Source organism: Manis javanica, chromosome X (genome assembly GCF_040802235.1).
Source record: "Manis javanica isolate MJ-LG chromosome X, MJ_LKY, whole genome shotgun sequence".
Lineage (NCBI taxonomy): Eukaryota > Metazoa > Chordata > Mammalia > Pholidota > Manidae > Manis > Manis javanica.
This window is the reverse complement of record NC_133174.1, coordinates 38,731,368-38,757,066: the sequence shown is the minus strand read 5'-3', so window position 1 is coordinate 38,757,066 and position 25,699 is coordinate 38,731,368.

Sequence of the window (25,699 nt, the reverse complement as noted above, 5' to 3'; positions counted from 1 at the left end):
TTCTGTCTTCAGACATAGACTAAGACTAGAATTTATACCATTGACTTTCCTGAGTCTCTAGCTTGCTGATTCTGGATCTGGGGAATTCCTAGCCTCCATAATTTTATATATGTATATAAAGCCAATTGTTCATTTCTTTTTATGGATTTTATTACAATGTCTATTTACAATGTGTTGTAATTAGAGGAAGGCCCCCAATTTACAATTTTGTGATAAATCTATCCAACTCCCAACTCCATCAAAGGTAAGATGTCGTGATGCATATCACACCTCATTGCCTAATGCCTTTCCAAATGTGAGCAGATGTAGGAGGAGACCCCTAGTATGGTTCTTCCCCAAGGGTTCCCATACATTTCTTCATCCCCCTTTATTCCCTGTTCTCCTCCTAGTCTGGTGATCTAAGAAGTTTGCCTCTCTCCCATACAAGCTCCACGAGAGCAGGAGCCTTGTCCATTTTGTTTAACAGGTATCCTAGAGGCTAGAAAAGTCCTTGACCAGAGGACTTTGTTTTGTGTAAATTAAACAAAGAAGTAGCTCCTCAAACATAATACTCTAGAATCCCTTATCCAGGGAAACATATTTTAGATCTGCAGGATACCTTCTTCAGTCCAAATAAGTGATTCTATTAAGCAGTGGTTGTATTAGCATTAATTTATTCCCATAGCATGTCTTGCCTTCTGATAAACCATTTCTCTTCCCCTACTACAATGTAAGCTGCATGAGTTCAGGAATTTTTGTCTGCTGTGTTTCCTGATAAGTCCCTAGCAGAGATAATAGTACCTGTCAAAAATAAAGCAATCATTAAATGTCTGTTGAATGAATGAATGGATGGATGGATGAAAAGAAAGGAAAACAAAAGGGAAGAAATGAAAGAAGAAAAAGAAAAAAATTTGAGAAAATATTCCAACTATTCCAAAGATTCTAGGAAGACACAGCCAAATAATGGCCAACACATCAGTTTTCTTCTTGCTCTCATTTTTGTTTCTCCTGCTGAAGTAAGAAAGATAAGTAATGCATTTGTTAGAGCACTTAAAATGTTTCAAAATGTTTTTTATATACAATGTCTTATTTGATCAAAATATTGGGACTACATTTCTAGAAAAGAAGTCTATTTGTAGAATGTGGTAATTTTTGTTCACATTTTATTTCTCATTTATACAGAAAACAGCCCATTTCTTTATCAGATAACTTAGACTTACAAGTTATTTTGTTTTAAGAAGTCTAGATTTCTCACTATTTTCTATTTAGTCCTGCCTCTATGCCTTTACTCATGCTGTTCCCTCATCAAAAAGGCTTTCTCTGTCTATCAGTATAAAATATATTAATTCTCCAAAACCCAGTATTGGAAGTGTAGCAGGGGAGCAGCAAACTAATATATACTAATGAATATATTCCACTATTTTTCGGTTACAAATTTCACCTATGAAATCCTGCTCCTGGACAGTATGAAGAGAACTTCTAAATGTAGTCTTCACTGGAAAGGAAGTGCTTTGTAGCTTTTCCCAAATACCCTGTGGTTTCTCTGTGAAACATTCCTGGCTCATGGTGGGTACTCAATTAATATTGGATGCTTGAGTAAGTGAATGATTCTGAGTATGTAGTCAGAATTCAGGTTAATTATTCCTTGAATTATTAAAGAATGAGACCACATAAGAGCTTATGTACTGAGTCAGAGAGGCATGACTATTCCATGACAGGGCATGTTTTCATATTTCCACATCCTCTAAACATACAGCCTCCTAATTGCCTCCTGCACTACCCAGAGTATGTGTATAACACTGTGTAATGGGCTGGCTTTGTGCAGCTCTCCTTTATATGTAACCATGGCAATGCTGTCTACTTCATACTTGAAGTGTCTGGAAGACTACGGCTGCGAATGTTATCTCACTGTTTGATGACTTGCTTTGCACGCAGGGGATTCTCTACATTTTGTTTTTTAATCATCATAATAAGAACACTCTCTATATTTCTTCCATGAAGTAAAATACCTATTAACAGAACAAACTAGAATAAAAATTCTAAGCCCCAAATTAATATTTGAAGGCACTGTCTGCCCCTGAAATGTAAGGATAAAAGATTCAGGGACTGTCCTCAGAGCTTCTTTTCATCTTAAGTCCAGATATTGGCAACAGAATTTGTGTCACTATTTTGCACAGAGAGAATGATGTTTGGGAGGGTGCTGGAAAAACAGAGAATAGAAATGTAGTGTATCTTGCACATTTTGTCTCTGCACAGGTTCCAGCTAGGACATGTGGCCAAGTCCTCTATGCAAGGAGGCATTTTCAGGGTTTGCATTTATTTTTCATGTGAATATTTGTATGCTGCCAGAATCCCACCCACATGTCACTAGTCTGATGAATTTTAGGCCAACTGTTCCTTTACTGTTAATTGGAAATACAAGACATGCTCAAATATCAAATAAGGCAAGCTTTTTTTTTTAACACACACACACATACACACATGCTTCCATATTCTGAGAGAAAATTTTTAAAACATTCTGAAATCAAATCTACATCCCACTTCAGATCTATTAATGATTATCTTTGAATAAACATTCTGTGAGAAATTCACAGATAGTTTGCATTTAAAATGACTCAAATTTCACTTGCATTTTAATTAGCTTCATTATTGACCCATTGCAAGTAAATTGCTCACAAAAATGTTCATCACTTTCTTTAGGAAGAATGTATAGGATTTGGAAATAGCTTAGAACTCAGTCCCAAATGATCGAACTAGCATGTTTCAGGTTAACTTTAAAAAGTAATAGAGAAGTCCAAGTTAAGGCAAGTTGACACTTTATCCTAAACTTATAACATCTTCAACGAAAGATGAAATAGAATTTTGTTCATTGCTATGTCAGTCCTAATTTTGACTTAGAATAGCTTATCATTGCAATTTCAGCATTATATAGAATCTAAACTCTTCTAGAAAGAAATTGCTTTTGGCTTGCTTCTGTATAACTTACCATCTTCAAAACATTGTGTTCATTTATGATTATTTGTATATATAATTCTGGAAATGCGGTTCAGATCTTAAATCTGATTTCTTAATTTTGTTTCTTTTTCAGTGAAAATGTCTAGAGGAATAATAATATGGTGTATCAAATTTGGCTTCAAAAGTAAAGATTTTTATTAACAAAGCCATTCTAGCCACAGTCGGATTAACAAAATTAACAAATTAAAAGTACAAAAAGGTAAACCAGTTATTGCTTTTAAAGAATGTATGATTTTCTACCTCAAGATGAATTGTCAAAATAAATAAGAGACAGAGGCATCAGTGAAAATGCTGGAGTAAGGAACACTGAAATTTTTCTCTTTCAAAAAAATCAATGAGAAAACTGACAAAAATTGTCATAATCAGCTTTTTTGGTACTCTGAAAACTAAACAAAGTCTTGTAGCAATATGGAGGCATGTTTAGTCAAGAAAAAAATGGCTGCATCTTGATAAGGCCAACAAAATTTATGGCACTTTAAGTTACTCTAGTCCCATCCACTTTCCCCTAGCTCTGTAGCAGTCTTGAAAAATAACAGCCTGCATTCTTAGTACTACAGACAGCAAAGGAGGGATGGAGATCTTTCAAATCTTCACTCCCAAGTAGAAGTCATTATCAAGTGGTTCCTTGGAAGACACCACTTTAAAGGCTTGTCTTTTTTCAATCTCACTCAAACTCTCCTAGTGTTAAACACTTTCCCTGGGTGATACAGGGCAATTTTTTGAACGTTTTAACATCACATCTGTCTGAAGGGAAGGGTAGCAGTTGAAGCAGACAGTAGACTAACCAGGAGACTTAAAATTAAAAGCTGAGGAATGAGATAACCACAAAGGCTTTGAATAGCTCCAATATATTTTTGCGAATCTAGAAGTTCACAAACATGCATAGGACTTTTAACATGCTCATGAAAGACCTAATAAGGCTATAATCTCTTACCTCAGACACGAGAGTCTGCACAAGCAGGAATTAAAGGCTAAGGAAGAGTTGTAAACTACCTGGTAGAGTATTGAAGGTATGCCCCAATACACACACAGACACATACACTCATATGGCTCCCAGACAAAGACTGGGAGACTTGTTGGCAGACATCTAAGGAAAATGCTTAGTCAGGAAAAATGGCTGCATCTTGATCATATGCAGTCATTAGCTGACCACTAATGATTGTAGAGACATCAAGGGATAGACATGATAAAAACACAGATTTTACAAAATTAGTTCAGAAAAGTCACTAAATGAACAGCATCTACTAAAATTAGCAGCAGCAACAAACCTTAGGAGGGGGTTATCTGATGGCCAGAGTTGCTACATTATACTATTTGAAATGCCCAGCTTTCAAAAAAATAATTAGGAGACATACAAAGAAACAAGAAAGCATGACCCATACACAAAAAAATAAGCAATCAATAAAAACTGCCACTGAGGAAATCCACACATTGGACTTACTAGACAGACTTTAAAGCAGCTATTTTAAATATGTTTAATGAACTAGAGGAAATCATGCCTAAAGAACTGAAGGAAATATGATAAAAATGTCCCACTAAATAGAGAATATCAATTGTGAGATAGAAATGATAAAAAGGAACCACATAGGAATTCTGGAATTTAAAAGAACAACAATTGAAATGAAGAATTGACTAGGGGACCCAACAGTATATTTGAGTAGTCATAAGAACGAATCAGAGAACTCAAAGGCAAGTCAATTGAGATTATCCATTTTGAGGAACAGAGAGAAAAGAGTGTGAAAAAAAATGAGCAGAGTCTCAGAGACCTGTGGGACATTAACAAGTATGCCAACATATACATAATGGGAGCTCCAGGAGGAAAAGAATAACAAGAAGGTGTAGAAATATATTTGAATAAAAAATGGCCCAAAACTAAAAAATTGAAAACATTAATTTGCACACCCAAAAAGCCAATAAATTCCAAGTAGCATTAAACTCAAAGAGACCATATTTCAAAACATCATAATTAAACTGCTGAAAGCTAGAGAAAAGAGAAAATCTTGAAAGGAGCAAAAAGGAAAACAACTCATAATAGTGATCCTTAATAAGATAATGGCAATAGGGTCAGTCCAGCAGAAAGATATAATAATAATAAACATATATGCACCTAGCAACAAAGCCCCAAAACTACATGCAGTTAAAACTGATGGAAGTGAAGAGAGAAAAAGGCAAATCAACAATAAGAGTAGGAGACTCCAATATGCCACTTTCAATGATGGCTAGAACAATTATGTAGAACACCAGCAAAAAAATAGAAGATTAGCAACACTAGAAACCGAATTGATCCAAAAAATATCATAGAACATGCTATCCAACAACAATAGAATATACATACATATTCTTCTCAAGTGAACATGGAGCATTCTCCAAGATAGACCATACATTAAGCTATAAAACAAGTGTTAATAAATTTAAAATGATTGAAATCATACAGAATATGTTCTCTGACAATAATGGAATTAAATTACAAATCAATAACAAAAGAAAATTTGGGAAATTCACAAATATGTGGAAATGAAAACATTCCTTAATAACCAATGAGCTAAAGAAGAAATCACGATGAAAATTGGAAAAATACATTTAGATGGGTGAAAACACACACACACACACAAACTCATCAGCAGTAAAACAGTGTTCACAGGGAAATTTATAGCTGTAAATATCTGCATTGAAAAAGAAAGAAAAGAGATCTCAAATCAATAACCTAAATTTCTGCCTTAAGAAATGTGCTGAAAGTTCTTAATCATATATGAATGTTGGATTTTGTCAAACACTTTTTCTGCATCTGTTGATATGATCATCTAACTTTTCTCATTCAGCCAGTTGATGTGATGGATTACATTAATCTTTAAATTTTAAATCAACCTTGCATACCTGGAATAAATCCAAATTGGTCATGTTTAAGCAGCATGTCTTAAAATACTCTTTTCAACCAAATATGGCTGATCCTTTGCGTAGATCACTGGTTCTCACAATGTGGGCCTCAGATTGGCAGAATCAACATTATGTGGGAATATGTTAGATATGAAATTCTTGGGCCCCTTTCTAAACCTACTGAATCAAAAACTGTGGGGTTGGGGTTCAGAAATCTGTTTAACAGGCTGTCCTTGTGATTCTGATAGACATTAAAAAGAGCCACTGGCATAGATTAAGTGAGAAGTGTGAGATGATTCGCCCATATAAATGCTGCTCTATCTTTCCTACTTAACTTGCAATTCTCAGTACCTGTTTTCAAAGACCACTGTAGAGCCCAGTGGTTCTCAATTCTGGCTTCATATTGGAATCATGTGATAACTCCCAGGGACTCTAATCTAATTATTCTGGAGTATATCCATTCCTCATTAGCACTTTAACAAGCATCAGTTTTTCGGATTAGATAAGAATGCTTTGAATCACTGTTCAATTTAACTCTTAAAATGTCTGAGATAGAGAGCAGGTATCTGTTTTACATAAGCATCCCAGATCACACTTTGAAGAAAATTATTCTAAATCAAAGATTTTCAAGCTTTTTGACCACGACTCATAGAAATACATGAAATGCATGGTGACACAGCAGACACATACTTGTAAGCATTTATGTGTATATGTATATATATATATGTGTGTGTGTATATATATATATTTATATATATATAAACTTCTTGAAATAAAAATTCTTGAAGTGATATTTATCCTTACTACATGCTATGTACTCTAGTATTTTCTATTCTATTTCACTTTTTTCACATTGTTGAGACCATCTGTATTTCTTAAAACGTTTTATATTGTGACAATCTGAAAGGCTTCCCACTAAATTGATAACTAGTGAGATACTAATTCTAATTCTGGTGTCTGGATGTGTAGGGAGAGGAACTATGGGACTGTTCATTTATTCCTACATTAGGTTTCTTTTTTAAAAGACTTAATTTTTTTAGAGCAGGTTTAAATTTACAACAAAATTGAGAGGGAAATACAAAGATTTCCCCTGTATCCCCTGCTTCACACATGCATAGCCTTCCCCATTATCAATATCACTTTTTGGAATGGTTCATTTTTAACCAACAACGAACCTACACTGGCACATCACAAGCACCCAAAGTCCATAGTTTACCTTAGGATTCATTCTTAATATTGTACATTTGATGGGTTTGGACAAATTTATGACATACCCATCATTATAATATCATACAGAGTATTTTCACTGACTTTATTTAGTTCTTTGATTTCATTCATTGGACTGTTGTAGTCTTCTTCATATAGATCTTATATATATATATTTGTTATATTTATACCTAGGCTTTTTGGGGGTGTTAATGTAAAGGGTATTTTTTATTTCAAATATCACTTGATCATTGTTGGTATGTAGGAGAGAAATTGACTTTTGTATATTAACACTGAAATGTTGATATAATGCTTATTAGTTTTTTGGTTAGTTCTTTCAGAATGTTTATACAATCATGTCATCTGTGAACAAAGATAGTTTTATATATTCCTTCCCAATGTGTACAATTTTTCTTTTCTTTTCTTGCTGTGTTGCAGCAGCAAGGATTTCCAGTATAAGCTGTAAAGGAGTGGAGAGTAGACATCCTTGCCTTGTACCTTATCCTGGTGGGAAAGCTTCAAGTTTCTCACCATTAAGTACAATGTTAGCTGTAGTTTTCTGTAGGTAGTCTTTATCAAGTTGAGGCATTTTCCTTCTGTTCCTAGCTTACTGAGATTTTATCATAAATGGGGGTTGGGTTTTGTCAAATGCTTTTTCTGTATCTGTTGATATGAACATGTGACTTTTCTTTTTTAGTTCTATTGATATTATGGATTATATCAATTTATTTTTGAATGTAGAACCAGCCTTGCATGCCTGAAATGAATACCACTTGGCTGTGGTATAAAATTCTTTATGTATTTTTTTGGATTTGATTTGCTAATATTTTGCTGAGGATTTTTGCATCTCCATGTATGAGAGATATTGATCTATAGTTTTCTTTTCCTGTTATGTCTTTGTCTGGCTTGGGTATTAGAGTAATATTGACCTTATAGAATGAGTTGGGAAGTATTCATGCTGCTTCTATTTCTGAAAGAGACTATAGAGAATTGGTATAACTTCTTCATTTAATGTTTGGTAAAATTCACCAGTGAACCCATCTGGGATGGGTGCTTTCTTTTTTGAATGGTTATTAATTATTGATTCAGTTTTTAAAAAATATATATAGACCTATTCAGGTCCTCTATTTATTCTTGTGTGAGTTTTGGCAGATGTGTCTTTCAAAAAAATTGATCCATTTCTTCCATGTTATCAAATTTATGGGCATAGAATTATTCATAGTATTACTTTATTTTCCTTTAAATTTCCATGGCATCTGTAGTGATGTCCTCTCTTTTATTTTTTATATTAGTAATCAGTGCCCTCTCTTTTTTTCTTACCCTGACTAAAGGCTTATAGATTTTACTGATCTTTTCAAAGAGCCAGCTTTTTGTTTGGCTGATTTTCTCTTTTAATCTCTTGTTTTCAATTTCATTGATACTGTCCTAATTCTTATAATTTCCTTTTATCTGCTTACTTTGGATTTAATTTGCTCTTATTTTTCTAGTTTCCTAAGATGGAAGCTTATAATTTTTTCTTCAAAGCTGGACATGATATACTGGGTAAAAGGAATTGCTATAAATAGGCCTTTGATACTGTGTTGGTGAGGGGTGAAGGAAAGGGAAGCATCCCATAATTACATTATTAGGTCTTAATCCTTTAGTGAGCCTATGCCCCTGGACTGGGAACTTCACAGGTGTTTTTTAGTTTTTCTCTCCCTTTATGTGGAGCAGGGTGGCTAGAGTACTCTGGAGTTGGGTATTTCCCCTCCCCAGGTTACTTAGGCTCTGTTATTACCACAGCAGGTCAGGCTATGGTTAACTCATTTCCCCTCAGGGAAGGCCTTGTTAAGAATAGAGTACTCTGAAGTATTTCAATGGTTCCTTTTCCCTTTCCCCTGCAGGAAGTCCAAGGTGATTTTTCTCTGGTATTTCTTGTAGGAATGTGGTGGAGCTCCTGGAGGTAAATCTCACAATATTTTGGGGGCCCTCCTATGACTCAGTACCCCTCTCAGAGTTATCCAGGCTAGGCTATAGAAGTTTGTCAATTGCAGTTCAGGTTTTCCTTCCCTAGCACTGATGTCCATAGTGATTTCCATTCATGAGTCTCTGCTTGGGTAAGCTGCAACTACCTGTATTCACTTGTCTGCTTCTCTAATCTTGAGGGCAGCAGTTTACCTTGTGTCTTCTCCTCTCTTATGGATCCAAAAACTGGATTTTTCAGTCTGTTCAATTTTTTATTTATTACTAGGAAAAAGTGGTGACTTCCAAGCTCCTTATGTGTGGAAGTGGAAACCAGAAATCTCCTATTTCACTTTTTAATTGATGGTTTAATGATTAATATTGGTTTTGTGATGCCATAAAGAGTTAAAATGAATACTTTAGAAACAACTGTACAAGATTTATCCAAAATATTCAAGTCTATCCCTATGATGTCAAATAATTGCATCTGAGGTATAATGATTTATAAGAAATATGTATTTGGCATTCAGATGACCAAAATACACTTTTCAGATATATCTGGTCTTTATCCACAGTTCCTGAAAATGTTTTAGAGCCATAAAGGTGAACTGGGTGTCTTGCTATTAATGAAGGCGACTTGTGGACTCCACCCAAGGGCTGGGACTGGTTTCCAGGAGGGCCAACCATGTGATTAAAGGGTTGGAATTTTCAACCCTACCACCCCTTCCCCCTAATCTCCAGGTAGAATAGAGGGGCTGGAGATTGAATCAGCCAATGGCCAATGACTTATTCAATCATGGCTATGTAATGAAGTCTCCATGAAAACCCAAGAGAACAGCTTTATTGCCCTTTTCCCTTTCTGGAGAGCTTCCATATTTGGGGAACCAGGCTGCTTCCACTTGCTGCTGAGCCAGGCCCCAAGCTCCATGAAGGAAGAAGCTCCTTTCTTTAGGACCTCACCCTATGTATCTCTTCATCTGGCTATTGATTCATATCCTTTAACATATACTTTATTAAGCTGGTAAATGTTAAGTATGTAAGTGTTTCCCTGAGTCCTGTGAGCAAATTAATTGGATGTAGAGAAGAGGATGTTGGAACCTCCAATCTGTAGCCAGTAGATCAGAAGCACAGGTAACAGCCTGAGGCTTGCAACTGGCATCTGAAGTGGGGGTGTGGGGCAGTCTTATAGGACTGAACCCTCAACTTGTGGAATCTGGTACTATCCACAGGTAGACAGTGCCAGAATTGAGTTGAATCCTTAGACACCCCACTGGTGTCTTAGAATTGTTTTGCAGTATGTGTGTGTCTTGCCAATGGGTTTCAGCCCCAGGCAAGTTTGCTATAGATTCAGTGTGACCAAAGAAATTGACAGCAAAACGTTATTTGGGGTGAAAGGGTTTATTACCCAGCTTGTTCTCCAGCAGTAGGTCGAACACTAGCATCTCTGCCTCTGCCCAGAGCACTGGGCCGAGCTCTCTGTATAGCGCGATAATAGCTTATTGCCTAAAGGTGTGGAAGCGGCAGCCCAGCAACAGGCCAGTTACATCAACAGTTGGTTTAAGTTCAGTGAGGATCCTGGCTATAGGAACCTCAACTTCCCCACAGTGTCGAAGACTGATCACCATCTCACTTTGGAATTGGTCTAGGAGCCTCTAAAAGACAGTCCTAACAGGAAGGAGACCCACAGAATTCAATGAGAAGGTGAGCGAAAGATGCTAGTGGTATTTCCTGGGTGGTCAAGGGCTATGTAAATGTTCATTGAAACAAGACTTTCCAGGGGTATGGCTCCTCTAACTCAAAGGGAAATCAGTGTGGGGAAACACACTAAGAAGCTGTATTTCCTATTTGGCAACTTCCCCAATGGAAAACTCCATATTTTCTTCTTTTAGGGTCTTTTCAGTACAAAATTTCAGATGTTCATAATAGAGGAGTTATAAGTCTGAGAAGCTGGCAACTCAGGCTTTATGATGACCAGACCCTAACTTACAAATATGAAAGAAGCAGTGGTTTCATTGTATGGATACCATTTCATTGCCATTCAATCTCTCTTCATTTTAGAGTAAAAAATATTCCGTTGAAATTAAGAAAACTTACAGCATATATTTGGTGCTAAGCAACTGAGAAGAATTTATTCCAAAGCTCGTACAGCTGATAGAAACGTAAAATATTAAAAATATTACTAGACTTCATTGGTGATTCAGTATCATAATTATCTATGAAAAGGTAAGCTAGTACTTTATTGCATGAATTAATCACCAACCCCTTGAGACAACACCTGCAGTCCTTATTTAATGATTCTCTGTTCCTAATAAGAATGTCAGTGCAAACAGAGCATTCTGAGAGTAAACTTACAAAGTTACTTTTTATTGTCCAAAGTCACTGTGGTTTTCAGTGTTTTCTTTAAGAAGAGACTTTGAAACACCACACCTATTGATTGCTCTTGTAACATTACAAGTGTGTCAGTCAATAGTGATAAACAAAACGTTAAATTGGGTGAGCCCGGCATATCCACACCTTTATATCATACTTGTCATTGACTTAGTCTGGTGAAAAAAAAATGGAGGAAAGACTTTTTATTATATATGCTGATATATAGATTTGCAGTCACTAAAACATCTTGGGGAAGAAACACGTTTTTTTAAAAAATCTCAACTTTCCTTAGTATAATACCCTCCTTCGTATTCACAGTAGTACCAGCTCTTCTGAAGATTTGGTCAGATCAGTTGAAAGATGCAGAAGATACCGACTATTGCTAGCATATTAAAGAATACTTGGTTGCCTTTCATAGCCCTCCAAGTGTTCTGATCAAGCCTTCAAAAAAAGAATTTACCTGAATTATTTTCCCTCTCTCCTTTACCTACTCTTCTTTGTGGAGAAATAGCTGTCAAAATGGACTTTCCAATAAATCACATGATAAAGAATATAGTATATGACCAAGCGTTTGCCACTGGAATTCTCTAGCCTTAGAAATCCAGCAGTGTTTTTTAACAAGACATATTACCAACATCCCTCTTTGTAGCTCTCACAACAGGCAGAAACATATCAGATCATGTGGGATGGAAAAGGACTTCAGAGGCCCACTACTACTCTGCCTTTTTCATCACTCTGTAAGATACCAAAGATCATCCCTTCCCTCTGGTCCTACCCTATTACACATCATCCAGTGACTCAGGACCTAAAATAGAGCCCAGTGCATGCTTATGTGGGCCCGAGGCTAATTCTTTTAGGTAGGAATAGTTTTACCTGAAGTCAATCATTTAACAAGTGTTTGATAAGACCTTGCTATGCACAAGCTGTGGTCCTGAAAGACAGATCAGAAAGCAAGTCAGACAAAGTCCCTGCCTTCATGGAACTGACATTCTAGTTAGGGGAGAAAGACAATATGCAGGTAAACAAGGAGTGAGTATAACTATAAATATATATAGCCAAGTGGTAACAGGTATAGATATAGAATAAAGTATGGTAAAGATATAGAAAATATTCTTTTGTTATCAGAAAAGAGAGGCCTCTTTGATAAAGTAACCTCTGAATAAACATCAAACAGCAATGAAGAAGTAAACAAGTAGATATTTGAAGGAAAACTTTTCCTGGGAAAGAGAACTGCAAGTGCAAAGGTCCTGAGATAGGACTGAGAATGATTAGTTCAAGAAATAGCAAAAATGCCATTAGTTCCAGAATAAAGAGTGTGAATAGTAGGAGATAAAGTCAAATAATTATCAGGGGATTCGATCACATAGGGCCTTTAGGACCATAATGGAAACTTGAATTTTACTCTGAGATGGGAAACTACTGGAGAGTTTTGAGCAGAATGACATTATCAGATCATGTGGCTTCTGTATGAAGAATAAACTATAGTGGGATGGAGGACAAACGTGGCAACAGGCATTCAATGAGAGATGATAGATCTGGGTAGTTGTGAGGAAGGAGCTGAGAAGTTCCAAGACCCTAGATTGAATATTAGAGTAAACCCAGTTTTTAAAAATAAAATTAAGAAAATAAATAAGTTGCAGGATGAAAGTACAGCACAGGGAATATAGTCAATAATATTGTAGTATCTTGTATGGTGACAGATGGCAACTAAACTTACTGTGGAAAGCATTTTGGAATATATATAATTGTCAAACATGTTATATATCTGAAATCAATATAATATCATATATTAACTATGTTTCAATATAAATACATACATGTATACATAAAAAATAAAATCCCTTCCTTTATGCCTATGCTATATTCATTCAGTTCCCCACAGATGTTCTCAGATTTGCCTGGGTATAAGGCACAGAGATTATTTCTTCTTAGTGATGTTACACAACTTAAATGCACTGAGCTATCTGAAGAACTAGAGTAAGTGGTATCTTGGATTCAACAGAAAAGCATCACCTTTCGTAACATGATTTGGGGAAACCAAGGTCTCAGAAAACTGCCACTAGATGATAATGCTGAAGAACCTATTGCTGGATTAATCTGGAAATAAATTTTGTTGGGCAATTGTAGGAAAAAAAGGGAAGAAAAGGTCACCACCCCATTCTGTAAAAGGATCTGAGATTTTGCATTTTTTATTTTCCATATTTTTTAAAAATACCATAACTCAGTTGTAATAAAATAACAGACTCACTTCTCTTCAATACCAGATTAGCTCACTAGTCTTAAAGGAACACTCACATGGAGTAACCATATTCAGCAAATGTTTACAATGTTCACCTTGTGTGAAGGCCACTGACCCATATAGTGCAGAAAATAGTGGTAAGTCAGAGAGAGTAGAAAGCGCTGAGTGTTTGAGCAGAGATGAAAAAAAAAAGTCAAGCTGCCATGGGCCCTCCTAGAGATTTCACTGCTGACATTTTCTTCCCACAAGTTTTCCTGATGGCAGACACCAGCTACTGTCTCCCTCTTCACTCCCTACCCGCACTGACATCCCCCACAGCCTGGAATCCACCATGGCAGCCACTTTCAGTCTCTGCAGCTGTTTGTGCCTGATAACAGCTAAGGCCCCTGTAGATACTGGTGGGCCTACATCTGGCCTGTACTCCTGTCAGCAGCTTGCATCATTGTGCATGCAGGCAGCTAGTCCTGCAGTTGTGCTCCTGCATGCCACCAGACTCAACTTCCATCACCAGCCCCCACCACCATGCACATACCCAAGGTGAGCCTCTACAGCCACACAAGTGTACTCCAACAGTCAAGGCCTTCACAGCTGCTTGTGGGCTTAGATTCCTCCCTGATTCTTATTGCTGACCTATGCCTCTGTGTGTGTCTGCAGCTAGCCTCTCCATCTGTGCAACCTCATGCTGCCAGCCAAATATTTGTATCGAACCACAAAGGACCCCGAATAACCAAAACAATCCTGAGAAATGGCAAAGTTGGAGGTATTACAGTTTCAGGTTTCAAAGTATATTTCAAAGCTATAGTAATCAAAACAGTAGGGCACTGGCATAAAGACAGACATGTAGACCAATGCAACAGAATTGAAAGCCCAGAAACAAACCCATGCATATATGATCAATTAATCATAATTGACAAAGGCACCAAGAACACACAATGGGGAAAGCATAGTAGCTTGAAAAGAAGAGCCAAGAAAAGATAAGGAAAAAAGTTGTTGCCATTTATATCCACGTATTTATGTACATCTGTGCTTTCAACATACTGTGGCTTTCTGGACATTGCAGGGATTCACCTGGTACTAGATCTATCAGGTAATTTCTTCTTGCTTCTGTTCAGGACAATTTTTTGGAATTAATGAACTAAACTTAAAAGCATCTTGCCCATGAGCTAATGAGACAAGTAGGAAAGAGTTTGTGCGTTTTGTTCTCCTAGTGTCAATTAAAAATATTTTTATACTATAATACAGGGATAGATTATTTATAGAGTAAAATATAAAATCCATGTGGTTGTTTTTAATTAGCCATGAAATTTTATTTACTGCTGTGAGTTTTTCTTGTGGCAAATACTCTACTCCTATGCCTTCCTTCCCCCACATCCCATCATGTTTTCCAGTTAGGGCTTAAATGGGAAACTTTGAGAAGTTCTGTTTTAAGGCCCCCTAGACTCTTCAGTCCACATTTCATTCAGTAGCCTTATTGGACCAGCAATTCCGCTTGCCACAGGAGAAATGGACAGCTTTTAGGAGCAGAGTAAGTGGAAGGTAGGAGATAGACAAAAACTGGTCATTATAATATAGCTGGAAATGCTTTAATACACTGAGGGAATAGTGTATTATCAAAAAGATACCAAGAAATTAGGTACAATATCTAGTACAATAGTTGGTGTTGGAGATGGGGATTTAAATATGAATAAGAGTTTTCCAGAGAGAGAGAGAGAGAATAAGAAAGAAAAGTAAATTTCAGGCTTGGAGGAAAGGATATATAAGAGTAAGAAGATATGAAAGATGTGCAGTATATGGGTTTGTGGGTTTCAAAGTGAGGGATATTTTGGGCAGATGGTAAAGGATGTCACAGTAAGTTGTATAGGTGCTATCCTGTGTGCATTAGGGAGTCAACAGAAATTTTTGATGAAAAGAGGGGAAAGGGGATCATTACTCTAGTAGCATCAAGAAGCTTCTGGGTTCAGGTCATAAAATGGTAGTTCACTCAGTGTCTTTAGTTTATCCCTCACTCTCAGTCCCTACGCATATTCCCACCCAAAGCAGACCCTGAAACAAAGATTTGGGCACAGGAAGTTTATTTGGAGGTAATCCCAGGAAGATAAGGAAACAAGGAGGAAGTGAGCTGAAAGGGAGAAACCAACAAGATTTGCTAATGAGCTGGTTATACCTATGGGAAACTGGGCTTCAATCCTTAGAAAACAGAGGAAACCCAACCTGTGACAGGAAGGGACTTCACCAACTTCTCCATGTTTTAGTGTCCCTATTTAACTAAAGCTGTGCAAATTTAGGGAACAGTCCCCAAGACCACCCTCACTTCTGACACCAATTGCAAGTTCCAGGGTCCTGAAGATCACCCTCAGCTTTATGGTACTTAGCTAATAAGACTCAGAACTCACTGTAAGCTACTATATTCAGTTTGTTACAGTAGAAGGAAATAGATTAAAATCAGTCAAGAGAAGAGATGTAAGGGAGTCCAGGACAATTCTACATGCAGAGTTCCTGGCTATCCTTTCCCAGTGGAATTGTTGATAACGATGTGTAGCAATATACACAGAATACTGCAAACCAGGAAAGCTCACCTGAGCCTTTGTGTCAAGAGTTTTTATTGGAGCTCAGTCACATGGATCTGGTTTTCCACCCATGTGGCTGACCTCCATCTCCAGCCTTTTCATAGGTCAATATGGGCATGACCTATAGGGCATGACCCAAAGCCCTCACCATAAATCACACTGTTAGACTATATGACGTGACCCCAAAGCCTCCAGATGTACAAAGATACTTTTAACAGGTGAGACATTCTGGGGGCTTGGAGATTACATCCTAGGAGCATGGGACAGAGACCAGACTTCTCTTTGGACAAGATTAAATTCTTCACTACACAAAGTATAAGGCAATATTTAAAGGAAAAAAATGCAGATTTAATTTCCATAAGGATATATTATCTGGAAATACCTGTCCTAGTGTAAGTGAACTGATTACAGATATAGTATAATGTGCAGGTTCTTATTCTCTTAATATTAATGTTTTATAAATACATCCACTATGATAGTAAAGGAAAATGCATTTGAATTTGATTTTCAAGGATGCAATGGCTTCTTCTTCCTTTTAAACTAAACATTAAAACAGTTTTGCATAGAGATGGAATGAGTTTTCAGGAAAACAGGTAATGTATATTCTGCTTTTTTAAGATATGTTCATCTGCTTTCATTCACATGTTACAAAACCCTTACCCCAACTCCATTGTGTATGCCGCCTGCATATTTCTTTGGTATGCTCAACTGGGTATCGGAGTTACATGCCCACCCCAGGTCAGTTTCAACATCAAATGATACAGTTAGACATATAGACATGAGAGACAGAAAGATTTCTGAATGTTTGCCAGGAAGGCCCAGACCATTGGGCTGGCCACACCACCCACCTCACCTTCTACCCTATGACCTTTCTTACCGTGAGTAAGATCTGCAAAGAAATAAGCAAAACCAACCCCTATATTTATGATGTCTGAAAACAATGCAAACTCTGAAGTCACCATAGAAACTGCCTCCCACTAGCATTTGACTTCCAGAGGTTTTTAGAAGCATTATCTATAACAAATAGGCAGAGAAAAAAAAATTGAGGCATATGACCCTAATTATGTATGCCTAGGCATACTGAGATTTACCAAGAAATAAAAAAGAAAGACTCTTTAACCCAAACTTCATTAAACATTCATTTTAAGAAGCCTTAACTTGCCTATCGCCCAGAAAAATCTTCCAAGGAACATCTAAAATGCAGCTTATATAAGTGCTTGGTTTTATGTACTTCATAAATACTTCTATTTTATAGTAATATGTATTTTCATGTTGTTTTCATATTTCTTTCTATTGATAAATTTGGTATTTTTATGAGGCAAAATATGTTGTCGGGAATAAAGAGCTAATTTGTAACTTGGTACCCTTAGAAAATACAAACTTCACATAAAAAATTTTGACTTCAATCAGGAACCCAGAAGGCTGGTATATTTAGGATCTCCTGAAGAGTGCCAGCCTGCAGAAAGGGAGGTAAATGAGAAACTTAATAAAGAAAGTGTTTGCTGAAATTGTCATGTCAAAGCTGGAGGTCAGTCTTGCATGCAAAGTCAGGAAAGGAGGAATAATTCCACCTAAGTTGGATGTTAAAATTTAGATAAGACTTACTACCTTAATTAACCAACAGAGCTTAAGGAGATCTCAGGGTGTATCAGGAATTGAAGTTAGGCCCCATTTCCTTCCAGAGTTTTTAGTTTCTCCAACAGAAATCATTTCACTCATCTTTCATGTTCCTACAGCATATTGTGCCTCCTTTAAGCCACCTAATAATATTGTGTCTTAGGTTACAGTTATTTTTGTGCCTTCCTCTGGTACAAAATCCTTTGAAAGTAGAGAATACCTCTGACAAATTGACCCTTGAACAACTCAGAGGTTAGGGACGCCGACCCTGCAGAGTCAAAAATCTGAACATAACAACATAACTTTTGACTCCCCCAAAACTTGACAACTAAAAGCCTACTGTTCACCAGCAGCCTTACCAAAAACATAAACAGTTAACACATAGTTTGTATATTATATGTACTATATACTGTATTCTTACAATGAAATTAAGCTAGAAAAAATGTTTTTTCAAATTGTCAGAAATCTCCAAATTGTTTTTCAATATACTAATTGAAAAAACTCTGCCCATAAGTGGACCTGTGTAGTTCAAACCTGTATTTGTCGTTTGAAAGGTCAAACATATATCTTTTTTACCCTAGAGTCCCTAGTGCAATTGCTTCCATGTTGTGGGAGTTTACATACATTGTGAAATGAATCAAGAAAGCCCAGCTCTAATTAATGCAAGATTAAGCCTAGTATACTTTTTAGTTCACAGGGAGGCTTTTTGTTCTCCTGACAAAGTAACCAGAAAGTGATCTTAATGGAATAACTCACTGGTTAATTTGGTGATTTGCTGTTTTTCTCAAGAAAATCTATTATTGAAAGCAATATACTTGGTTGTATAGAGTATTTGCCATAAGATAAATACATACAGTACAGTAAATATCAAGGAGGAAATTTACACCATTTCCTGCCGGAATTGATTGCTAGAATATTCATCAGTGAGATAGTGAAGACAATGACCTTTAAGTTAATTTGAATTCATGAATCTTTTCCAGATCATAGGTGGGTTCTGAAAAAATAACAGCCCACAAATTGTCCACCAGTTTACTTCACCTGGATGATCGCCATGAAGCTACATATTACAACAGTTAATGAAACAGCCTGAAGAAGAAAATATAGGACAAATGCTAATTTTTCAGTTCAGTAAACATTTGCTAATTACATATTTCTGTTCAGATTGCTGAGTTAGGTGCTGTGCTACAGAGGAAACCAAGATGTGTCAAATAATCATGACTACCTATTAAATATCAGCTGGAGGACATGGACTTTATATTTACTTCTCATAGGAACTCTGTAACAAAGATATTATTACTCCCATTTTATCAACAAGAAAATGGAGGCTCAGGGAAGTTAGAGGTTGGCTACATGGCTACTAAGTGATAGAATCAGTATTTGAGCCTTGATCTGACTCTAAAATCCATGTTATTCCCGTGAACCAAAGATCCTTCCTTTAAAGAATGCTGCATCACTTTCATTCTCATTTAGATAAATAGATGCTAAATTATATAATACCAATTATTAAAGAACATATTCTTTGGTCATTTATATGAGTTTATCTTTTGTCCTCAACTAGGTTATAAACTTGCTCAAAGTGCCTAGTATGAATTCATAAAAGAGCTTTCTTGTAAACTAGTGGTTTGATACATTTTTCCTCAGCCTGATTTCTGGAGCATAAGCCAGATAATACTTGTCATCCAAGGGCAAAAGAAGAAGGAAATATGAGTATATTGTGATAATAGCTTATATGAATTGACCACTTACTCCTATTTGATGTATATTATCTCATTTAATTCTCAAAACCTTACAAAGTGGGTATTATTATCCCCATTTTGCAAATGAGAAACTCCAGCCCAGAAAATTATGTATCTGGGCCAAGGTCACAGAACCAGTAGTTGGTGAAGCAAGAATTTAAACATTGTTCTAACCAGAGTTCATGCTCTTAACTCTTCCACTGTCTCTTCTATTTGAAGACCCCATGGATTGTAAGATATACCCTTGATTTAATCAGAGTTTTTCAAAGAGATGAGGAATGCTAACGCATTAAATGAATGGTTGATTGCAAAATATATCCCAGTTTTAGAATGGAAAAATGGGTGTCTCAAGGAGAATGAAAATGTAATACATTATATTTGTAATATGTTTTAGAGTATCATTGACTGCTAATGTCAAAAAGACAAAGAGAACCTCCATAGTATGGTATTAATGGCATTTAGCAAAGCACTGAAAAAATTCAAAGATTCTAGACATTCAGTGCATACTCTTGAATGACATGCTTTCTGCACTCCTGTGATCAAGTAGCACCAGCCACATGACCTATCTCAGAGGGTTCAAACTGATCTGAAAATTTGTCAAGATAATTTTTAACAAGGTTTTATAGTTTCAACATAAAGTGCTTTTATTTATTTATTTATTTATTTATTTTTGTTTTTAAAGAATGCTTTCAAGAAACATTTTTAAAATAGCTCTTCTTCCCAGTCCTGAAAGCTTCCCGCCATCTCCACTCCCATACCACTCATCCGACAATGGACCCTAATCACCTTTCACCTGGCCTACAACCCCAAGCTAGCCCACAGGAACCTTGCCCTTGACTTTAGTACAGAGTCCTGGTGGGATCCACAAGACCGTAGGAACTGAGTGAGGATTCCCCACAGTCTTGCTGTTACTTCCAGGATATTATTCCTGTCCCCTGAGAAAAGGGAAGCCTTATCCTTTTGGGATCCTTGGAATTTTAAATTTGCCAGACTTAAGTACCCCTTAATTATGAATTGGAGATAAAAATAGTTCTCTGTGAGACGGGTAAGATTCCTCAAGGGAGGAACAACCTAAGACAGGCACAGTTGCAGGGGGGCCATCAGGTGAGAAATTGGGGATCAACAGAGGTGAGGCTTAGAACCTCACCCCCCCCTGTTTTGAGAGAAATCTTCCGCATCCGTGGATGTTTTGTTGCCCTTGTCTAGCTTGGATTAATACTTAGTCTATAGGCACAAACCTGATCATCTACATTTGCCCTCTTACTGCACTAAATTATGTTTTCTACCTTTATCTTGCATCTACCTACCACTTCAGCATTTTATTAAAAAAATAATAATAATAATAGTAAGGGAGAAATGTGGGATTTACATATAAATAAAGTATAAAAATCAAACAAATAATCATATCTGACTTGATTATTTACAGTTCACGATGCGTGATGAAAACTGAAAGTTTCTGTGATATGACTGCCCTTGCACTGTTCACCGTGTAAAAACTTATTCACTATGTGAGAACTTGTTCACCATGTAAGAACTTGTTCGTTATGCTTCAGAAGATTGGAGACTGTTGAGAATTAGGCTTGGGGTTGATTATAATGATTGTGCATTGAGTCCCCTATGCAGAATTTTATTGTTGTTAACAACCATTTGATCAATAAATATGAGAGATGCCCTCTCAAAAAAAAAGAGTGCCTGTAAATATATATAACATCAAGGGAAAAAAAATAGTTCTCTGTGAATGGGATTACCAGATGCCCTGCACAAAAAGATCAGGCCTCTAAGAATAGTATGAGCCGAAGTTAGGGAATATTTCTGCTCCCTACTGTATTTAAATGCATTTGGCTTCCAAAGAATATGCTGTTGACTACTATAAATTTTGTCTCAAACTAGGAGAATCATTCTCTGGTAAAACCCACCATAATGCAACAATTGACAAGTGTCTCCAAAGTCCCCTCCCATTCTATAGAAACCAACTTAAGGGTAATTTTTCTGATCTCAATTCTCTTCTAATTTGCTTAAGGGCAATAGTATATATTGGACTGCTAGTGACTATCCCCTGGACTGCTTGGGACTCATGCCACACCCTTGTCAGACACTGTGGACACCTTCATGCCTTGTGCATTGAGGTTTGTAATCAAGGGCTTTATTCATACCTAGGATTGCCAGATTTCCAGACTTGGATTGCAATTGTTCCAAATTTTAGGCTGCATCCAGTAAAATGAAAGTTTTTTTTTAACTAACTAGATATATAAATAATTCCATTACCATGCAGAAGATCTGACATGTGGAAAATTCACTCTATGCAGGGAAAATTTTACTCTGTTGGAACTAAGCTTTCAGGCTGATGATGAAAATGAGGAGAGTCAGAGGGAAGTTCTGCTCATGGGAATGAATTGCCCGGCTAAGAGCATCCTGGAGTCCAGTCAAGGTAGGAGATGAGATCCAGATCTTTCTGATATTTCTGTCACCAGAAGGCATAAGAGAGATTGTGAGAAAGCTTAAGAATGACACTAAAAAGGAAATGGTAAACACTTCAGGTTATGGTGTGAAGGTATGAAGACACTGGTCGATCCTTTCAGCAAAGAACAAGCATAAAACTGAAGCATCAAAAGCAATTGTAGAGTTTTGGAATTAGCCAAAGGTAGAAAAAAATTTGAGAAGCATTTATTCTTGAGAAACTGCTTGAGCTTAAAGTAAGAACAGCAGCAGTTTGTGGCTTTCATTCCTGGGTCCCCTCACCTACCTGTTTCCAGCTTCATTGGTAAGAACAGTTTTACCAGCATGGGGCTGGTGGTAAAAACTACCAGCTCTGCTGCTAAAGGATGATGACTCAATTTAGGGTGGGTGTGGCTTTATTATGGCTCAATCAGCTACAAGTAACAAATTTGATGGGGCAAAAAAATGAGAATTCACAGCATTCTTAGCCTGAGATGGCAGTCCTGGTTAGGGTGAGTAACACACAAGCCAAAAATTTAACAGGGGGATCCTAGAAGTGACAGAGTCATAAAAGGGCTTAGAAAAGATCTCCACATATCTGAATATCTGAGAAACTATGCGCATACATGAAGGAAGCCCAAGAGAGCTCAGTAAAAGGTAAAAGCCAACAGAGAACTGAGAATTAGCTGCAAATTTGAATGTATCCCCCAACCCACATACAAATAAATCAGAGAAGGGAGAAGTCTTACAGGCTTGAAATGTTTCAGCATAACCTTTGCCCAAATCAGGGCAAGCCACTGAGCTATGCAGAAGCAGGAGTGATCCCTAGGAAACTAGGCTAAAAAATAAAAGCAAGAATAAAAATCTGAGAAGAGACACTGTGGCCACATACCATGGGAGAGATAGATTCCATAGATTAACTCCAGGCAAATAACAAAAAAAAGAGTAACAATAACAACTCTCAGGAAAATAAAACCAAATCCAGAGCCACTACATCTATTATCTAAAAACTTCAGTTTTCAACCAAAAATTATGAGACCTGAATAGAAACAGAAAAATGCGACCTATACTCTGGTAAATAAAAAAGCAGTCAAACATACTGACTCTGTGTGGACCCAGGCATTTGTTTTATCTGACAAAGATTTAACATCTATTATAATATATTATAAATGTGGTCAAACTATTAAAGTATCAAAGAATTAAAGGAATATATCATAGCACTGATTCAACAAATAGGAAATCTCAAAAAATAAAATTGAAACTATAAAAAGTAAAAAAATGGCAAATCTAAAGCTGAAAAGTACAATAACCAAAATGAAACATTTATTTGATGGGCTTAATATCAGATCTGAAATCAAAAGAATCAGTACACTGGAAAACAAATTAATAGAAATTATCCAATATGAAGAACAGAGTGAAAAATGCTTGAAACAAATTAACAGAGCTTCAGAAATCTGTGGAACAAAAACTAATATAACAATGTAATGGAAATCACACAAGAGAAAGAAAGGAGCAGAAATATTATTTGTAAAAATTTATGGACAAAAGCATCCCATATTTGCTGAAAAACATTAATCTGCAGATGCAAGAAGTGCAACAAAACCTAAGTAGGATAAACACAGAGATCCACATCTAGACATATCATACTCAAACTGCTAACACACAAAGACAAAGAAAACATCTTGAAATTAGCAAGGAAAAATATTTACCATAAACAAGGGAACAACAATAAAAGTAACAGGTAACTTCACATCAGAAACAATTTAAGGCAGAAGGCAGTGAAATTGCATATTCAAAGTGCTGGAAGAACAAAAAGCTGTCAACTAAGAATTTTATATGCATCAAACCTATACTTTAAAAAGGGGGTAAAGACATTCCCAGATAAACAAACATGGAGGAAATTAATTGCTAACAGGAACATTAGATGGAATTGCTAGCAGGAATATTAGTCCTATAAAAAATATTAAATGAAGTTGTTATTCAGGCTCAAAGGAAATGACACAAGATGTTAACTCAAATCCACAAAAAGGAATGAAAACACTGGAAATATTGTTTGAGCACACATACAAAAGATTGTGTATTTCTGTATATGCATATACACATATATCATGTATTTGTCTTTATTATTTAAAAACCATGATTATTTATAGAAATATTTATAACATGCATGTTGGGTATGTAGTGTATATATATATATATATATATATATATTATCATATATATACATATATATATAATAATAACAGAGCAAAGGTGTGAAGAGGAAAGGGAGATACAGTGGAGCAAAGTTGCTCTATTTTACTAGGTTTAAGTCAGTTTTAACCTGAAATAGATTGTTCAGTTAAGGATGTAAACTTTAATTCCTAAAGTAACCACTAAGAAAATAATTGAAAAAAAAAGAGGCTAAAAATTAATAGAGGCACTAATAATATACTAAAAAATATTTCTTTAACACACAAAAGTCAGCAAAAGAGGGACTGAAGAATAAAGGAGATATGAAACCTATAGAAACAAAAAAGCAAAATGGAAGACATAAATGCAATCATATTAATAATTACATTTAATGTGATGGACTAAACACTCCAATCAAAAGATGAAAATTGTCCAATTAGATACAAAAGCAAATTCCATCCATATGCTGTTTATAAGAGACCACTTTAGGTTCAAGACACAGAAAGATTTAAAGTAAAAGAAAAGAAAAGGATATACTATGCAAATAGTAACCATTAAAGAGTTAGAGTGGCTAAATGAAAATCAGCAAAAATAGACTTTAAGAAGGGAGCTATTATCTGAAATGAAGATAGACATTTCATAATGACAAAAGGAACACATTAGAAAGACACAGCAATTAAACATGTAAATGCAGCTTTAAAAATAACTTCAAATTACATGAAATAAAACTGACCCATTCGAGAGGAGTAGAACATTTGATAATTTTTGGTGGAAGTTTCAAGGCTTCTCTGTCAGTAATTGGTAGAGTAACTAGACAGAAAATCAGTAAGGATATAGATTTCAACAATATCAACCTATTTAACTTAGATATCAACATTATATATATATATATATATATAAAAGACTCCATCTAAAATTAGCAGAATACATATTCGTTTTAAGCACACATGGAACATTCTCTAAGATAGACTGTACACTAGACCATAACACAAATCTCAATAAATTTAAAACATACTTTGTATGTTTTATGACTACAGCAGAATTAAATTGTAAGTACTTTAAAATTAAATTGTAAATTGTAAATACCAAATGCTTAGAATTAAACAACACAATTCTAAATAACAAGTGAATCAAAGAAGTAATCACAAGGGAAATTATAAGATATATTCAACTGAATAAAAGTGAAAACAAGGCATATAAAAATGTATGGGATGCAACTAAGGCATTACTTAGTGGAAAATTTATAGATTTTTAAACCTTGTACGAGAAAGGAAGAAAATGTTTAAAATGTAAGATTCAATCTCAAGATTTTAGGAACAGAAGAGAAAATCAAACCCAAAGTAAGTAGAAGGAAGGTAATAATTAAGAGCCAAAATCAATGAAATAGAAAACAAAAATACAGAAGATCAATGATTCTGTAAATTTTGTAAAAGCATCAAAAAACATAAGCCTTCAGCTACACTAACCAAGAAAAAAATAGAAAAGACAAAAATTATGAAAATCAGAAATGAGAGGAATTTAGTACAGACTTACAAAAATTGAAAGGA